General features: G+C 40.1%; 1 long non-coding RNA gene across 1 annotated transcript in view; it reads right to left on the bottom strand.

Annotated features, from left to right (window-relative positions):
• Window positions 1–651: 651 nt before the first annotated feature.
• LOC140689013 (uncharacterized) overlaps window positions 652–16,383 on the bottom strand; it is a 143,089-nt gene continuing 127,357 nt past the window's right edge. Inside the window, exon 3 of the long non-coding RNA XR_012063872.1 lies at window positions 652–935. This is a non-coding gene — a long non-coding RNA (uncharacterized lncRNA). The remainder of the gene's footprint in view (window positions 936–16,383) is intronic.

The following is a 16,383-nucleotide window of genomic DNA, read 5'->3' as shown; positions in this document are numbered from 1 at the left end:
TATCTTGCCAATTAAGCTTCTTGAATAGGACATTTCTGAGAAAATGCTGGCATCTAAGCAGTTCAAAGAGTTAACTTTTATTATGCTATTTCACAGGGCAGTTTCTTTCCACATGGACTTTCCTACAAATAGACAGCAGAAATACTTCTTTAAATTTACAAATAAAATGCTTTGAGGTTGTATCCGTAGGAATGGCGGTCACCGAGTAGGAAAAACAGTCATCGCACAAGGTGATGTTTGATAAAGGATGCCGCTACAATGCGGGCTATGCGTGGCCAACCTGCACATTTCCATCCTATCATTAAAAGCAGAGGACTTGAGCAGATATTCTTGCACACTCTCTCTCTTATTCATATCAGGGCTATCTCTCTAAGTCCACACTCTTAATTATTTATATAATGCCCATGCTGTGAAATATATATCCTGCATTATGAGCATTAGACAGTGCTTCTCCATGGCTTCTCTCACAGTGCTCTATCAACCCACTGTATAAACAACCTCTCTCATACATAGGCCTGCATGATTACCCTGATGAATTGATTTTGTTCAGACCCTGTGTACGTATTAGAGCAATGTTTTATCACTCTATAGATATATACACACACTCAATACTCACTGGTGTTAAGATAAATATTGTGACTTTGTGGAGAGAATGGCCTCATTGCATCAGATGGTCCTTATCAGCCATGCAGATAGGAGCGCGCCAGCTTGTAGCTTGGTTGTCTGGCTGTTTGGGGTGCTTCCCCTTCTCATCTAACCCAGGAAAGGGCTCTGTTCTTCATCAGATCAGATGGTCTAAGTCCATGTAGGATGGTCTATGTTGATGTGTACTGGAGAAATCTGAAAGCATCTTGTCTATTCTGTCAGTCTAGTTTGACGAAAGTTTTACTCCATTGACTTGCATTCATTGACCGCTTAGCAGTGTATCCTGAGCACTATGGGAAATATTAAAGGACAATACTCCTTTTAAAGAATGTAAGTGTACATGGCTGAAGATTGAAAAAATTTTTTAAACAGCTTTATTGAGATAACTCGTCCAATTCATCCAGTTAAAGTATACAATTCAATGGTTTTTAGTGACTTCATAGTTGTGTAACCATCACTACAATCAACTTCAGAATATTTCATTACCCATAAGATAGACCTTGTACCAAATGGCAATCAACTGCCCCCTCCCTCCTAATCTCCCATCCCCAGACAATCACTCATTTACCTGCTGTCTCTATGGATTTGCCTGATCTGGATAATTCATATAAATAGAGTCATACAATATGTGGTCTTTGTGACTGGCTTTTTTTCACTGTGCATAATGTATTCAAGGTTCATCCATGATGTAGCATGCATGTATCAGCACTCTATGCTTTTTCATTTTATTCCTTTTTTACAATGTAATAATATCCACATGTGTTTTCACTTGTCTTGGGTATGTAAGTAGGAGTGGAATTGCTGATAATTCTACATTTAATCTTTTGAGGAACTGCCAGACTGCTTTCCAAAGTGACTGCACCATTTTTCATCACCATTAGCAATATACAAGGGTTTCAGTTTCTCTGCATCCTTGTCAACACTTGTTATTATCTGTCTTTTTGATTATAGCTATCCAAGTGGGTGTAAAGTGTTATCTTATTGTGGCTTTGATTTGTATTTCCTTAATGATTAGTCTTTTCATGTGCTTATTGGCCATTTGTATACCTTCTTTGAAGAAATGTCTTCATATCCATTGCCAATTTTAAAATTAGGTCATTTTCTTTTTATCATTGAGTTGTAAGGGTCCTTTATGTAGTCTAGATACAAGTCCCTTGTCAGATACATGATTTACAAATACTTTTTCCCATTCTGTGGATTGTCTTTTCGCTTTCTAAATGGTCTCCATTGACGGACAACATTTTTAATTTTGATTAAAATCTAATTTACCTAGGTTTTGTTTTGTCACTGTGTTTTGGTGTCAGACAAGAAGACTCTACCTAGCCTCAGGTAATGAAGATTTACTCTTATGTTAACATCTTCTATTTCTTGTTGATCTTTCTAGTTGTTTTATCTATTATTAAAAATTAAGATAGAAATCTCTAATTACTACTTTTGAATTATTTCTCCTTGAAATTCTGTCAGTTTTTGCTTCTTGTATTTTGGGGCTCTGTTGTTAGGTACATATATACTTATAATTGTTATAGCTTCCTGATGAATTGACCCTTTTATCATTATAAAATATTCTTCTTTGTCTCTAGTAACAATTTTTGTTTTAAAGTCTATTTTGTCTGGTATTAGTATAGCCACTCCAGCTTTCTTATGGTTGCTGTTTGCATGATATATCTTTTTCCAATCTTCTACTTTGTATTTTAAATATGTAAAAACTTCTACAGAACAATATGAAGATGGCAAACAACCCATATGCGTTTCGTATGGCCCAGCGAGTCCATTCCTGAGTTTATACCCAAGATATATATGTGCTTATATTAAAAAAAAACAAGCACTAGATTGTTCATATAAGCAGTATTTGTCATAATCTCAAGCTTAAAATAACCCAAATGTCCATCAACAGCAAAGTGGATAAGCGTTCTTCAGTATATGCATACAATGGAATATAATATTTCAATGAGAATGAACTGTATACAACCACACACATTAATGTGGCTGAATCTCACAAAGATAGTGAGTTAAAGAACATCAACACAAAAGAGTACATATGTATGAGTCTATTTAGATAAGGTAAAAAAAAAAAACAGATAACATTAATCTATGCTCAGTCAGGATAGTGGTTACCCTTAGCTGGAAGGGAGAGTTACCTCACTCTCGAAGTTTGCCTCAGTTAGTGGAAGGGGAAGTGAGAAGGAATTCTGGAGTGCTGGGGTTAGTGCTTCTTAACCTGGGTGTTGGTAACTCAGGTGTGGTTACTTTTTAAAAATTAATTGATATGTGTACTTTTCTATACGTATGTTATGCTCTGATAAAAAGTGCCTTTTTTAAATCAAAAAAGACGTTGATTTGAATAATATATGGAATGCCTTGTATTTTTTTTAAAGCTAGCATGTATTGAAACTTGACAAAGATGGCACAAAAATTTTTGACTAAACTCAATTTTGAATATGGATACAAAACAAATAAAACACTAGCAAATCTAATCTAGCATTATATTAAAAAAAAGTTGATCAAGGAAATCAATGAAAGATTCAATATTAGGAAATCTAAAAATATCATTGATCACATCAATATGTCAAAAGAGACAAACTTTATGTTCATCTTGACAAATGTCAAAAGCCATTTAACAAAATTCAATATGCATTTCTGATAAAAAGTTAAATAAATTGCATAAAGTATACTTCCTCAACATGATTAAGAAGTTATCTCAAATCAGTAGCTTACATCATACTTAAAAGCAAAACACTAGAGTGGTGTTTTCCAAATTTGTTTTGTCAAGGAACATTATTTAAATGATAATATATTGAAGAACTACCAGTAGGAACCCATGACATATTTATAATACTATATTGAGATGGGACTTTTCTTGTTGACTCAGAGTTTCAGTTCCAAACCAAAGAACAAATAGAATAGTTGTTGATTGTCTCCACATCCTACACCTCTTGGAAGGTGCTAGATTGTCTATGCAAAATGAGCTAAGAAATTGTGAAATCCTCTGCCAGCATTAGGCTGTTACTTCCTCTAGACTGTAAGAGAAGACAAAGAATTCATTGTAGTTGAAGAGGCCTGTGTCGGCTTTTTTTTTTGGAATGGTTAGTAGGCCATGTATTTCTCCCATGGAGAAAGAGAAGAGGGTCTTCAAGCCAAGAAGTAGGTCTTCAAGAGTACAATCTGAAAAGCTTGACATGGGTCCCCTGGTTAGAGAGAGACAGGAACTCGTGAGTACCCCATGGGCCAAATTGAATAAAGCTGGATTGTATCATCTTGAAAAAGATTCTGACCAAGGTGACTCCAAAGGAGAGATAAACCATTAGAAATCAAGATGCTGGTCATTAGTAGTTAGAGAAAGGGAGCTATAGGTGAGAGATCCCGGCAGTAGTCATGGGGGGTTGCAGAGGAGGGAACCCTAAAGAACTGACAGGAGTCCAAGAAAGAATGTGTCATCACAAGGAGTCTACTGTGTGCAAAGGACAATTACTCCATGTTGTAACTGCACCAGCCAAGTAAGACTTTTCTTTCCCTTAGCTGTCTTCTCCTCTCCTACCTTCCCCCAAACTCCCAGCCCATGCTCACCCTGGACGTGTTTGAAATAGCAGCTTGCAAACAGATAAGATGGTGGAGCCAGATAATGGAAAAGAAGTTAGCCAAAGTCCCCAACCCCCACTGCAGGCTTCCAAGAGAAAGGGAGACATTTTTACTCAGATGACAGATTGGAGATATGTAATTATTATACAGGACTGAACTTTCATTATCTAAAAAAGACCAGATAAACTATGGACATGATTGAGATTTAAGTTAGGAGTGAGGAAAAACAAGTCAAAGAATAGGTATGAAAGTCCTGTGGTGATAAGAAATAAGGTTGCCCTTTCTTAATGCTCATTCAGTAAATTCAATGCATATGCATGCACACATTTATGCATTTACAGATACATAATTTTTGCAATCAATTATCAAAAAGTTGACTTACATGTTTTAAAACATTAAAACAGAGCTGAAATCATCAATACAATTCAGGGAAATAAATTTTGTTGTTAACTAAGCACCAAATACTTAGTGGATGGAGCACTTGTGGATACAGAGGACAGACTATGGGACTTGAGTATCTGCAGATTTTGGTTTCCCCAGTGGGTCCTGGGACCAGTCCCTCATGGACACCTAGGGACCATTGTATATCAACATAGATTAAAGATCTCTTGTATTTTCCCTTTTGTGCTATCCAGTAAGACATAAGTGATTAAAGTGCAAAAATATTGTTTGGGGTTTGCTCAGCTCACATCCAGTTTGTTTGATGTCTGCTGCTGCTAAATTGCATCCTCCCATACAATACAACACCAACCATACTCCTAAATTTTGTTTCATTGCAGTAGTACATGGAAACTCCATTTTTCACAGGTACCATAAGTAGGACAAGGAAAAAGATCACTAACAGCAAGATTATCTCCCAAAATCGCCTGAGGCCCAGTGGGGTCCAGTGGAGATGTCAGAGAATGTTCTGTCGCACGACACACACTGAGCATCTTGCAAATCTCTGTCTACAGTGGAAGGAAATCCAGAGGACAAATAACTTTCACAACCCCTTATTACCTGATATTTATTTGTTCAAGTTGGTTATTATTTCTTCTTGGAGAGTCTTCATCTGTGTTTTTAGAAACTACAGGATGAGACAGATAATCTTGTCTTTGAAGTTTTCTGACTTTGGGTCTGTTTGCTTAACATGCTTTCAAATCCATAAGACTGCTTTTTCTTTAATTGCTGACTTCCTTCTTTGATTCATGCTAAACTTCATTGCATAGAGAGAATAATACTAATATTTGTTCATTGTTAAGGGTCAGACACTGGACTGAATCTCTCACAAATATAATTTAATGTAATGCTTAAATTTCATGGTAGACACCATTATTAACCATGAATGAGGAAGCAGAGGAGCAGAGAAAGTAATTTGTTCAGCCAAACTCCACTACTGCTCTCTATAGTCTCCAGTAAAAAACAAGACAAAATAGAACAAAACAAAAACTTATTTAATAAACAATAACACAAGTGAATTTTATAACATGACCAGTGATTATTAAATAGAAAACATGATGATGGTAAATGAGGTCTGTGCATCAGATATAAAGAATAAAGCTTATTCATTTATTTATTTAGGTATTTGATGCCTTCCCATGCAACTTTCTAGTTTTCTCAGATATCCAGAGTTTTAAAATTTTTTTATTTTACTTTATTGTAAGAACATTTAACATGAGATTTATCCACTCAACAGGTTTTAAAGTGTGCAATACAGTACTGTTATCCACAGGCACAGTGTTGTACAGAAAATCTCTAAAATTGATTGATTTCTCATAACTAACACTTTATTGAACAGAGACTTCCCATTTTCCCCTCCTCTCATTCTATTTTTTGCTTCAGCGAGTTAGACCACTTTGGATACCTCATATGATAATGGAATTCTGCAGTATCTGTTCTTCTGAGACTGGCTTATTTCCTTCAGCGTAGTGTCCTCAGGATTCATCCGTGTTGTTGCATATTGCAGCATGCCTTCTGTTTTAAGGCTGAACAACATTCCAGTGTATGTATATAAGAATTTTTAAAAATCCGTTCATTTGTTAATAGACATTTAAGTTGTTTCTACATCTTGGCCACTGTGAGTAGTGATGCAATGAATGTAGCAATGCTAATATCTCTTCAAGATCCTGATTTCAATTTTTAGATAAATATCCAAAAGTGGTTTTGCTGGATCATATGATAGTTCTATTTTAAATTTTTTGAGAAACCTTCATACTATTTTCTGTAGTGGCTGCACCACTTTTCATTCCCATCAGCAGTGTACAATTTCTCTATTTCCTTGCCAACACATTTTTTGTTGTTTTGATAATGGCCATCCTGACAGATATGAGGTGATATCTCCTCGTGGTTTTCATTTGCATTTTCCTGACAGTGAGTGATGCTGAGCGCTTTTCATATACCTGTCGACCATTTGTATGTCTCCTTTGGAGAAGTGTCTATTCAAGTGATTAGCCCATTTTCCAACTGGGTTATTAGGGCATTTTGTTTGTTTGTTTGCTGTTGAGTTATAGGAGTTCCTTACTTTGGAAATTAATTTCTTATCAGACATATGGTTTGATAACATCTTCTCGTGTTCCCTAGGCTGCTTTTTCACTTTATTTATTTATTTATTTATTTATTTATTTATTTATTTATTTTCTTTGCTGTGTTGAAAGTGAGTTTGATGTAGTCTCACTTGTCCATTTTTGCTTTTGTTGCCTTGGCTTTTGGTGTCATGTTTAAGAAACTGTCCAGGCCAATACCATGAAGATTTTCCATGTTTTCTTCTAGGAGCTTTACAGTTTCAGGTCTTTTGTTTAAGTCTTTAATGCATTTTGAGTTAAGCTACAGTAATTGAGACAGTGTGGCACTGGTGAAAGAATAGAAAAATAGAGCAATGGAAAAACCAAAACAAAACAGGAAGCCCAGAAATAAGCCTACACAAATATAGTCAACTGATCTTTGACAAAGGAGCAAAGGCAATACAATGGAGCAAAGATAATCTTTTCAACAAATAGTGCTGAAACAATTGGATATCTGTATAAAAAAAAGAATCTGGAAACAGACTTTATATCCTTCTAAAAATTAACTCAAAATGGACCAAAGACTTCAATGTAAAATTAAAAACTGTAAAACTTCTAGATGATCACACACGATAAAAGCTGGATGACATTTGGTTTGGTGGTGACTTTTTAGATATGAAATCAAAGGTGCAATCGATGAAAGAAATAAACAATAAGCTCGACTTCATCAAAATTAAAAATTTCTGCCCTGCAAAAGGCAGAATGAGAATGAGAACACAAGTCACAAACTGGGAGACAATATTTGCAAAGACATATCTGATAAAGGACTATTGTCCAAAATATACAAAGAACTCATAAAACTCAATGACAGGAAAACACATAGCCCAATTTAAAAATGGGCAAAAGACCAGAGTAGATATCTCTGCAAAGAAGATGTGCAGGTGCAAATAAACATATGAAGAGATGTTCAGTGTTATATGTCTTTAAAGAATTGCAAATTAAAACAACAAAAAGAAAAATAAATAAATAAATAAAACACAGAGATACCACTACACACCTATTAGAATGGCCCAAACCTAAAACACTGAAGACATCAAATGATGGTGAGGATACGGAGCAGCAAGAACACTCATTCATTGCTGGTGGAAGTGCAAAACAGTACAGCCACTTGGGAAGATAGTTTGGCAGTTTCTCAGAAAACTAAACACACTGTTACCATACTATTCAGCAGTCATGCTTATTGGTATTTACCTAAATGAGTTGGAAACTTATGTTCACACAAAAACCTCCATACAGACATTTATAATTGCTAAAACTTGGGAACAATCAAGATGTCCTCCAGTAGGTGACTGGATAAATAAACTGTGGTATACATCCAGACCCTGGAATATTTTTCAGCGCTAAAAAGAAATAAACTATCAGGCCAGGAAAAGACCTAGAGGAAATGTAAACGCATATTACTAAGCAAAACAAGCCAATCTGAAGAGGCTTCATACTGTATGATTTCAAATACATGACATTCTGGAAAAGGCAAAATTATAGAGATAGTAAAAAGCTCAGTGGTCGCCAGGGGTTGAGGGGAGGTGGGGGAGAGATGGACAGGAGGAGCACAGAGAATTTTTAGGACAGTGCAATTTTTCTGTATGACACTATAATGGGGGATACATGTCACTATACATTTATCTAAAGCCATGGAATGTACACCACCAGGAGTGCCCGTAAACTACACACTTTGAGTGATGGTGATGTCAGGGTAGGTTCATCTATCGTGACAAACATACCACTCTGGTGTGGGGTGTTGATGGTGAGGAGGATGTGAATGTCTGGGTGCAGGAGGTATACGGGGAATCTCTGTATTTCCTGTTCAATTTTGCTGTCAATCTAAAATTGCTCTGAAAAATAAAGTCAATTTTTTTAAAAATTTGTATTAGGAAACATATTTTACTTGCTAAGTCTGCTCAGTGGTCAGTAGCAGCCAAAGACATGTTGATGAAGGAGATACTGTTCTTGATGTAAGTCAGAAGGCAAGTGTGCACGTCTTAGTATCTGTTTTCTCATACTACTACCACTACCTTTTAGAAATAACTAATCCGCTCTGAGTTTTTTTTTACTATCTGTGAAATGTGATCAAATGAAACTTAAGGAAGTTACTGTGTAAAAACTATAGACATTGCTGTAATAACAGTAACAGGATCGCTTGCATTTTCTTCTTCTTTTGGTGTCCTTACGTTAACGGACACCCGCCACGCTAACATCAGATGGCCTTAGGTGGTCATTTGCTTTATTTTGTTTTGTCTCAGCTTTGTGTTAAAAACTAACTTTAATGAATATTCCAGTACTTTGCTATTTCCCCAAAAGGCAGAACCAAAATATTTTGGTGGGCATTTTTACGTGTCACATTTTGAGATGATTCTTTATTTTACTAATCGAAAGATTGCTTAAATACCTTACTAATATTATAACAGTAATTGTCATGATGAATCTGTTTTCTTATGACTCAACCACATACAGAATTCACCATTCAGGGGATCATTTTCTTTTATGCCATAACAGAGCTCAAAAGAATAAATGGCATTCACGAAAGAATAAATGTCCTTTAAAGTCTTTCTTTAAAAGTTCCTTTTCAATATGTTATTTCAGGGGGCAACTTTATACTTGCAGTCATATACAGAAAAGCAGCAACTTCTAAATCTTTCCTGAAGGTAAGTATGGTGAGGAGAGAGTGATAGCAAGAATGAAGAAAATAAATGAGAACAGCTGCAGAAATGTCAGTGCTGGGAAACCTCTCTTCCAATCATCAGAGGACTCTGCTCGACATTTCTGGTGGGGGTGCCCTCGTGCTGGATATCCCAGGGTCTGAGATGCGAACAGTTCTCAGGCCAGGTTTCTGTGTGTGGCCACGGACAATCTGCAATTGTAGATATGGCCCAGTCAATGTCCTTTCCGGTAGTAGCCTTTGCTGCCTTTCCCCAAGATACAGTAACTTAGGTTACAGGTTACAAGTACAGTAACTTGGGTTAATTAATCTCCTAGGTATTCATGTCACTGCAAGATGAATCGCATCCAACTCTCCTACAAGGATTATTACAAAATTCCTCAAAATTAGGAGGTACCTCATTCCTTAATAATAGTTGTCCATGTTGACAGTTCTGTCCTATCTTGGAAGTTAAATTCAGCCTTGCAAAGAGGTACTCTTTTTTTTCAATAAGAGGTAATGTTGGATAGGTACCCACTTGTTATTTTGATTATTTCAAGGCAAACTGGTCCTAAACTTAGAAATGATTCTTAGCTAACAGTTTATTAAGAATGTGTTAGTGACAGTAAGCTACTCACTCTGCCCTCCATCCCAAAGGCTTACAATGAAATTCTACCAAGGCTCTGCCTCTCCAGACCCCACTGCATGATTCGTGCAATACTGCATGATTGCTGAAAGAACAATTTCAAAAGCACCGCTTTGCAGAAGTGTCCTTCTCAATTCCATAGCATCTACATAGCCACCTTAATGATGAGAAACCAATCTTGTTCTCTGCGGCTCTTTATTACTTGGTAAGAAAGTTGGGGTCCTCGTTGGTTCCCAAAACAGAAAAAAAATGCTCCAATACAGAGGTGCTTCTTCCCTGGGCAGTTCCCAAGCTCATAAACACTGCTTGATGAACTAGCAGAATGCTTTTGCAAGTTTTGCAATCTGGTGTTGATTTACTATCTTCATCTCAAACTCTGCCAAATTATTATTTCACCGGGGAGGAAAACAGAGATACCACAAAGCGACACATATTCCTAAGAAATATTGGCAGGCAGCCCTTTCCAACCAGGAGCCTGCAGTGGCCCCCCTCTGTCTCTCCCAGAGGTGACAACACGTACCAGGGTTTCCTTGTAGGGTACAGCAGGATCAAAGAAATGATTGTTCTTTCCTTATGTTCATTGAAAAAAAAAAAACAACCTGATACTCAGTTTCCCCAGTGACGTAGGCCTGAGTGTTGGTGTGGTTTCCCTGCCATCTCTTCCACAATAGTGAAGGACAAGGGGATACCTTAACATGGTACGTGATAACTATCTGGTTGGGTGACTCAGGGCAACAAGGTGAGGAAGAATGCTGACACAGGGCACTGATGAGAAGCAGAGGCACAGAGGATGGGGAAGCAGCGAAAGATTTTCAAAGCCAGCAGGCTTAAGGTAACTCCTATTATGGTGACTGTTGACAAAATGAATGGTGGCCTTCAAATACTAGACAGGAAGGAGAACCAAGGATGGTGACTCTGCAAAGACTTCTTTTACGACTCCCTTTGGAGACACTGGCAAACTCCCCTGTAGGTGCTGGGGTCCTGCTGACAAGTGTGAGGGGTAACATCGCAGGCAGTGAAGGAACAGCACTGCCAGCAGACTCCGACAGTACTGGCAACGTCAAGAGGGCAGGGAAGAAGTCACCCTTGAGAAAAATTTGTCTAAAGATGGAGAGGCAATAAGGATGTTGTGAAAGGATTTGAACTTAGGATCAAAGGGTCTCGTTTGCATTCCCACCCTGCCTCTAACTGGCTGAGTGCATTTTGGCCAGCCTCGTCCGTACTCTGAGCCCCAGTCACAGCTTGAGAATGCTGACTGATGTCAAGGTTTCCTTCAGGAATGGTGATGTTATGACGTCGCTAGAACTGACTGGAAGCTCTTAGTGCAAACGTGTGGCACTGTGGAACTACCACAGAGGTTCTAACTGCTGCTGGAGCTTGCCAAGACATTGTTATCTTGCATTGTAGGAATTGAAATTTTCCTGTGCCCATCAAGGCAGTGGCTCATTGGCTTTCTTTCAGTATCTCAGTCTATGCAAAACATTTTCCCTACCACAGGGCCTTTGCTCATGCTAGTCTCCTCATCTGGAATGCTATTCTCCCAAGTCTGAACCTGGCTAACCTATCCTTCAGATTTCAGCTTAACTATTACTTCTCAGACTAGACTTGGTGCCCCATGAAACATCCCCAGAACAGCCAGCACTCTGCTTCATAGCACTTACCACAATTACAGTTCCATCCTTATTTGTGTAATTAAATCATTTTCTCTTTCCACTACACTAAAGGTCCATGAGGACAGCAGCCATTTTCTGTCTTATTCAATATAATTCACTTCAACAGCCAACACCGGTGACAAGCATACATTGAGTGTGCAATAAATACTTGTTATAGACGGAGCTGAAGGGAGCAATAGTCACTTGTCTTGAGTACCTGCATAGGTCAGGCCAAGTGAAGCCTTGGATTTACCCACTCTCTTCCAAAAGAAACAGCCACTGTACTAAAATATTTGGATTAATAACATCATTTGATATTTTAGTTTGCATAGCATTTCCACTCCATTGGTGTGCTTGCAACAAAAGCTCCTTAAAACGGTGTCCAGAAGGCCAAAAATTTTCAAACATAGGGGATTAAGTCTGATGGATTGTAAGCTACTCTCAAAGTTAGTTAGAACTTTGTGAACTTTTTTTTTACTAACAGCATTGAACGCATTCTCAGTCCATCTGAAAGTGCATCTCCTCCCTCTGGACGGCCAGCTAAAGATTACTCATTTGGTTTGAAGTAGTTTAATGAGCTATGACACAGAAGGTAAGTGGAAGAAAGCAACATGGCCAACGGAAAATGCTTATTTTATAAAATGTTAGGTTTCGGTGGCTTAAAATATTGCCTATATGCAGAATTGGCATCTGAAGTTTTTTTTTCCCTCACCGTAAAAAGCTGTGACAACAACAAACATACTGTTTGATTAATAAAGGAACAAGGCTTGTGAATACCAGAGGTTTAGGGTGGCCAACTGGGGTGAGGGTTTTCTGAGAAGAGGAATTTCGATGCTAAAACGGAAAGAGCCCCTAGCAAATCAGTACAGAGCACCAAGTGGGAATCCCCACCTGGGAGTTTAAGTTTCAGCTCTGTTTGTATGGGGTGGATGTCTTCCCCCTGGAAGTTTGTGGAATTGTCTTAAAATGAAGCAATTAAAGGATAACTGATGCTCCTGCCAGCTCTGAAATGAAGGGCATTCGGGATTCTATGAAACGAAGAGGACAATGGTGCAGCAATAGTGATGGTTCAGAACCAGTGGGAGATAATCTGAGTGTCCGCATTTGTAAGCCTTGGTGGCCTGAGGGCTTCAAATTGGAGCACAGAAGATTTGAGGGTTGTGGGGACCCTGTGTCCAGAGAGCTGACAGAGTGCAGAAGGCTCCACACACATTCGCTCATTTAATTGACTTACTCCTCATAAAACTCAGTGAGTTAGGTGGTTGTGAAACTGCGATTTATAACAAGAAATATATATTTGGTTTTCATCCACGTTCCTGGCACAGATCTCCTAAGCCCTTGGGGTTTCCTAAGTGATGAGAGTGGTAAAGCTGTCTCTTTTTTTGTTGTTTTGTTAATGAAGTGATTTTTGGAAAGCCTCTCAGTAATCTAAGGGTGGAGGCTGGTTGCCAGGGGAACCAACCCCATGATTAGAGTGTTGGAACTTTCAGTCCCATCCCAGACTTCCACAGAACAGAGAGGGACTGGAGGCTGAATTAATCACCAAAGGCCAATGATGTCATCAATCATGCCTGTGTGATGAAGCCTTCATCAAAACCTAAAAGGACAGGATTCAGAGAGCTTCTAGATTGATGATCACATGGAGATTTGGGGAGAGTGGCATGCTCGGAGATGGTGGAAGCTGTGTGCCTCTTCCCACACACTTTGCCCTTTGCGTATCTTCCATCTGGCTGTTCCTAAGTTATGTCCTTTTATAATAAACTGGTAAACATAAGTAAGTGTTTCTCTGAGTTCTGTGAGCATCTCTAGCAAATTAATCAAACCAAACCCAAGGATGGGGGTCTTGGGAACCTCAGATTGATAGCTGGTAGGTCAGGAGCATAAGTGACAACCTGGACTTGCCATTGGCTTCTGAAAAGGAGTTTTGCTAGAACTGAACTCTTAACCTGTGGGATCTGACACTATCCCCAGGTAGACAGTATGAGAATTGAGTGGGAATGTAGGACACTCAGCTGGGGTGGGAGAATTGTCTGGCGGTACAAGAGAAAACAAAACAAAACAAAACAACACATTGGAGTTGGTGTCTGACATGGAGCGATATTCTCCTGACCCCCATTTTATAGGTGAGGACATGAAGGAAAGAGAGGTAAGTAAAGCTTTCTTGGGAGGCCACCCGTGAACTGCTAGACCACATCGGTCCTACTCTGGGCCAGTCTTGCCCAAAGTCCCAGGGACTCCTTCAGAAAGGGCTGGGAGAGCAGAAGCCTGATCTGCTGCAGGTTCCCTTGGTGTCAACTCACCACAACCACCAAGCTCACAAAGCAGCCCGGAACTGCCCAGAGGCACTGGGTTTTGAATAAGAAGAGACCCTGCCCCAGGCACTGTGTGCTAAGAGTGCGCGACCCAAGGGCATGCACTGTGAAAAGAGGAAATGTAAAAGGGTACTTAGGACGTCAGCTTCTTTGCACAGGCCTTGAACGTTTTCAGTCTAGAGTATGACGTGTCCCACCGCCCCAGCCAGGCCCTCGCAGAATGAGGGGCCCAAGAGCAGGCGCTGTTCCGCAGGCTGGGGAGCCAGCACTCAGACACCCACGGCGGGGGGCGGGGGGGGATGCTCCCCCCAGAAAAATGCAGAGCGAGAGAGGGAAGCCCGGAGGAGGAAAGGCACAAAGGTTAGTCCTGCTGGCAGGGCGAAGATAAGGTTGTGGGTGGAGGAGGAGAAAGGTAATGTCAGCCAAAGGCAATAAACAGGCCTTCCACGAGGGCCTCAGAGCAGCACTGGGGAGTCGAAAGAAATAAGCCCATTAATAAAAGAGAAGGGAAGGAAATGACTGCTTCGAGAATGTCTGGGACACTCAACTATTTTTAAAATATCTTAAGCAAGAAAACTAAAAAGCCCCTGCGTAAAGAGCAGGGGATCAGCGTCAACCTGACAACCTTAAGAGCTAATGCTTAGTGAGGACAGCTGGGCACACCCGGTAGCCAGGGGCCTGCTTGTCAGACAGGTGAGATGCAGAAAGCTGTCATCTTAAGGAAAAGTCCACCACGCTGGTTATTTTCTCCGGGGAGGAGGCGGGGAGAACATCACGTCAGCCTCAGATTGATTTAGGTGCCCTCGCTTCGAGTCCTCTTGCTGGTTCTGAGACCTCAGCCCGTTCTCCTAGACCCTCCATCCATGACACGAAGCTTACGTGGAACAGTACCTTCCCATGCGGCTCTTGTTGGGGTTGCATGAGTGCATACAAATGCATGGTCTGTAAACGGGAGTGATTTGCATTCACAGTTCCACAATCTCTTCTCCATAAAATACCAAATCCCCAAAACTGAAAACCAAAAGACTTTTGCTAACTCATTGGGCAATAGTAATCTGATCTAAAGTAATCTGAGTCAAAGCTAGCCTGACCTGATGCTAGACTATGTGTATTTTATATTTACCCTACTTAGTGGAAAAATTCATATATTTACCTACGAAGTGTTACTGTGTTTAATTAGGGGCTGCTGTCCCAGACCACAGTAGATGTTACATAATACACAGTATATGCACATTTCTTCCCTGAAATTTAAAAAAATTCGCATCACGTTGGTTCAAAGGGCTTCAGAGACATGCTTATGGACCCAAATCATGGTGACTCTCCCATCCACCCCGTCATGAGCAGCAGCACAGCTCTGGCATGGAATCCGGACATCACAGTCCAAGGAGAGGACCAGGCTCAGAATAGATTCCCACCAGATTCCACGAGGCCTCGGCTCCGGCAGCCCTGATCAAGAAAATGGCAAAGGGGAGCCTAATTTATTAGCTGCTAATGTTGTTATGCAACAAACTTGATCTCTGAGCTGCAAAAACCCAGTTGGAAGAGGTAAAAATGTGAAGTGATCGTAGTGACTGAAGTGTAAGTTCAGAAAATAGATGGGTTTCATGGGAAGAAGTTTCCAGTAGTCAGAATGACACTAACGCTCATGAAAAACTTTAAAAAGAGGTGCCGGTTGTGTTTAGCCTTAAGTTCTTTTTCTCTTGTGGTTTAGTTTCAGCCCTATCAGTTTCAGGCAGGATTCTGAGCATACGGATATAATAAGCAAGCAGCAAGTCTCTGCAGTGTCTGCAGCTTTCAAAGAACAAAGAGAAGCGAAGACCCAAGTTACAACTGGAAATCTGGACATGCAGACGATGGGAAGGAATACGCGAACTGGGCGGTCAGGATTCAGGGGCAAGATGGGTGAGGATGGTAAGGGAGAGGGAAGAGTGCTCACCGTGGCACTGGGCGGGGAGAAACTGGTGAAGAGGAACGAGGTGCCATCCTCCCTAGGACTTCTCATGGACGGCGAATGAGTGTGTGTGGGCATGTGTCTTGTGTGCCGCGCACACATCTTCTCGGTCCACATTCTATCCTTCACCAAGTTTCTCTCCTCCCCCCCGAACATACTGGGATGCCCACATTTCCACCCACCACTGAAGTAGGAAATGTACTTTCAGCAACTCTGATGTATCTTAGGCCTAGGACAGGGCTCAGGCAACTACTGCCCAAGCTCCCCTCTGACACATCACTGCATCTTCTTTCCAGGTTGCTAAGGAGACCAGTGGCACAGCGGTTAGGAGCATGGCCCAGGAGTCCCCATGCTGGAGTGTGAGTTCCAACCCTGTACGAGCTTGGTTACATTATTTAATATCGCTCAGTTCAGTCTCCCCTTCTG

Source organism: Vicugna pacos, chromosome 24 (assembly GCF_048564905.1).
Source record: "Vicugna pacos chromosome 24, VicPac4, whole genome shotgun sequence".
Lineage (NCBI taxonomy): Eukaryota > Metazoa > Chordata > Mammalia > Artiodactyla > Camelidae > Vicugna > Vicugna pacos.
This window is presented reverse-complemented; position numbering and strand designations above follow the sequence as displayed.